Genomic DNA, 3822 nt, shown 5'->3' with positions numbered 1-3822 from the left:
TAGCGAAACTGGAGGGAGGGTGGAAAATGGCTCCCTTACCATCGGTCTTTAGCGTGACCTTAAACAGGCGTTTGCCTGTCCAGATCCCCAAGTCGTCTCGAATCTCGGTGCCGCTCCCCACCTTATCGAAGTACCTGGTGAGGAAGGTGACCACGTCGGCGACAGGGACGAAGGGGTTGTACACATGCACCATCACCTCACGTTCCCGTTGCAACGGCAGAGAAAAGTGCGGCTCCGCCGTCAGGATCTTCATCTCCGGCAGGTCTCTCTTCTCCTCGAACACCCTCAGGAGCCGGACGCAGTCTGCCACCCGCTTGAACGTCACGTCAAAATAACCGCCTTTGCGGGAGTCGTGCAGGGTGAAGATCTCCGTAGCTTGGAAGCCGCACGCCTTCAACAGGATCCTCCTGGTGAAGAAGCCCCGATCCATAGGTGATCCTCCTTCGCTGTGGTTCACCGTGACTCGGACGGTGATAGGTAGCCCACGGTATGGATTTGGATTGCGATTGGTTATCGCCCTTCCATCCCGACCTTGCCTTGGCAGGACCATGGTGTCGCCCCTGCAACACTTGATGTTAGCCAAAAGGCCGAGAAGCGATGAGAAAGAAAGAAAGTTGTGTTTTGAAAGATGTGCATGTTGAAAAGTAAAGAAAGCAGATGTTTGTAAGAAAACTATTTTTAGCATTGAAAATCCCCTGGAAAGGGGTGGTGCACCATTCCCAGAGATACTGCAATACCGGGTCGATGCGTGGAGTGGACGGAGCAAGCCCCTATTCCATCTCCCTGCTCCAAAAATCAATTTAATATATGGTCCCCAGATAAGGGACGTATCAGATATTAAACTGATAAGAACAGATTTTTTTTATTTTTTTTTTTGTAAAAATATACTTTATTCATAAAATATCTTCAATCACATTCAAAACCATTTCAAAAACAACATTACAAGGGTACAATCCAGGTTAAACTTTTACAAAATGTATCACCAGGTGCATCAGTACAAACAATATTACAATCATTTACAGCCTTTCATTTTGATCTGTACAGCCCGAGGGGCTCTAAACAGTTCCCAGTCTCTCGGTGCGCTGTGGTAGAAAGGTCTTAGACAGCGACCCTTCCCCATTGCGCCTTTGCGGCAGCTGCCCCAAGCTTTAGTGCGTCCCTCAGCACGTAGTCCTGGACTTTGGATTGTGCCAGTCCGCAACAATCGGTCGGGGACAACTCTTTGTGCTGGAAGACCAACAAGTTTCGGGAAGACCAAAGCGCCTCTTTCACCGAGTTGATGATCCTCCAGCTGCAGTCGATGTTTGTCTCGGTGTGTGTCCCTGGGAACAGCCCGTAGAGCACAGAGTCCTGTGTCACAGAACTGCTCGGGATGAACCTCGACAGCAACCACTGCATCTCTCTCCAGACTTTCTTTGCAAAGGCACAATCCACAAGGAGGTGGACAACGGTCTCTTCCCCACCACAGCCACCTCGAGGGCAACGTGCAGAGGGGGTGAGCTTCCTGGCGTGTAGGAAGGATCTGACGGGGAGGGCCTTTCTCACCACCAGCCAAGCTACGTCTTGGTGCTTGTTGGAAAGTTCTGGCGATGAGGCATTCTGCCAAATGACTTTGACAGTCTGCTCGGGGAACCATCCCACAGGGTCCACCCTCTCCTTATCCCTCAGGGCCTCTAGGACGTTACGTGCTGACCACTGCCTGATGGACTTGTGGTCAAAGGTGTTTCTCTGCATAAATTTTTCCACCAGGGACAGGTGGTACGGCACGGTCCAACTACTTGGAGCGTTCCGCGGCAGCGTGGCCAGACCCATCCTTCGCAACACCGGGGACAGGTAGAACCTCAGCACATAGTGACACTTGGTGTTTGCGTACTGAGGGTCTACGCACCGCTTGATGCAGCCACACACAAAGGTGGCCATCAGTATGAGGGCGATGTTGGGCATGTTTTATTCCCCCTTATCTAGAGGCTTGTACATCGCGTCCCTGCGGATACGATCGCTTTTTGACCTCCAGATAAAGCGGAAGATGGCTCGAGTGATCGCCATCGCGCAGGAGTCTGGAATGGGCCAGACCTGCGCCACGTACAGCAACAGCGAGAGTGCCTCACACCTGATGACCAGGTTCTTACCCGCAATGGAGAGGGAGCGTCGCTCCCAAATGCCCAGTTTCCTTTTCACCATAGACACTCGCTCCTTCCAGTTTCTAACGCATGCCCTGCTCCCTCCGAACCATATCCCCAGCACCTTCAGGCCGTCAGCCCTGACAGTGAAGGGGACAAAGGATCGGTCAGCTCAGTTCCCAGAGAACATGGCCTCGCTCTTCCCACGATTTACCTTGGCTCCCGAGGCCAGTTCAAACTGGTCGCAGATGTGGATCAGTCTGCGCACCGACAGCGGATCCGAGCAGAAGACGGTGACATCGTCCATGTACAGGGAGGCTTTGGCCTGAGTGCCTCCACTGCCTGGGATTGTCACTCCTCTTATGCCTGAACCCTTCCTGATGGACTCAGTAAAGGGTTCTATGCAACAGACAAACAGGACAGGAGAGAGAGGGCAGCCCTGCCTGACTCCAGATTTAATCGGAAAGCTATCTGATTCCCACCCATTGATTGAGACTGCGCTACTGATGTTAGTGTAGAGCAGTTGGATCCAATTTCGAATTCCCTCCCCAAACCCCATTTTGGAGAGCACTTCCACCATGTAGGTGTGCGGTATTCTGTCAAAGGCCTTCTCCTGATCCAAGCTGATGAGGCAGGTGTCCACACCCGTCATGCACATGATGGGGAGGGCCTTTGTCACTATCAGCCAAGCTACATCCTAATGCTAATTTGAAAGTTTTGGTGATGAGGCATTCTTCCAAATTACTTTGACAGTCAGCTCAGGAAACCACCCGACAGCATTCACTATCTCCTTTTCCCGCAGGACCACATTACAATATGTGCAGCCCACTGCCTGATGGACTTGTGGTCAACAGGTTTTTCTGCATAAACTGTTCCACAAGGGATAGGTGATACAGCAGGTTCCAACTGAATGGAGCGTTCTCTGGTAACATAGCCATATCCATTCTTCCCAACACCGGGAAGAGGTAGAATCTCAGCACGGAGTGACACTTGGGCCTGGATTCTTGGGCCTGAGCATTGGGGCGTCTTAGGTCACTGTGCTAATGACATCATTGCTGCATCACTACCCAGCAGCCAAACTCAATGTACATTGCTCAACATGGGCTGCTGTGTTTAACCGACTTCAGTTTCAGGAAAATGTAACAGGAGCACATTTCACTCTGTGCTATTGGACAGTGGTTTAATAGTTGGAAAAGATCAGTGGTGCTCACCAGGGTTCACACCTGAAGAATTGTCAACCTTTGTGTTGCTGCACAGCACAATCAGATAAAGCATTTCTTACCTTCCGTCACTTCCTGTTCCTTCAGCTGTAGCCTAACCAGTGTATCATAACGGTTTGGCATAACTTCCTTCCCTTTGGACTCCACGCCTCAATTTATAAAGCCGAGGATCCTTATTTGTGTTTACATGAATTCTTGCTGCAACAAACGGAGCTTTGGCGAGATCATACCCAGAGTATTGTGTACCATTGTTTTGGTCTCCTCACCAAATGAAGGATATATTTTCCATAGTAGGGATGCAACAATGGTTCAGTAAAGATTGAATGGAGTGGCCAATATTTTCTGGAGTTTAGAAGAATGAGCCGTGGTCTTGGGTTCGCTAAGGCTGTGCTGAGGAAAGTGGAGGGAAGGAGAGTACAGCACAAAGGATAGGAAGGCTGGCACAGGCAAAAGAAACTGCAGCCAACAGGGTGAAGCGGGGT

General features: G+C 50.6%; 1 non-coding gene across 1 annotated transcript; it reads right to left on the bottom strand.

The window, feature by feature from the left end:
• Positions 1–703: 703 nt before the first annotated feature.
• Positions 704–886, bottom strand: LOC144669065 (U2 spliceosomal RNA). The gene has a single exon (XR_013573595.1). It is a non-coding gene; the product is annotated as a U2 spliceosomal RNA (small nuclear RNA).
• Positions 887–3822: the final 2936 nt, after the last annotated feature.

Source organism: Cetorhinus maximus, chromosome 28 (genome assembly GCF_964194155.1).
Source record: "Cetorhinus maximus chromosome 28, sCetMax3.hap1.1, whole genome shotgun sequence".
Classification (NCBI taxonomy): domain Eukaryota; kingdom Metazoa; phylum Chordata; class Chondrichthyes; order Lamniformes; family Cetorhinidae; genus Cetorhinus; species Cetorhinus maximus.
Note: the sequence above shows the minus strand (reverse complement) of the source record. Positions and strands in the feature narration are given on the sequence as shown.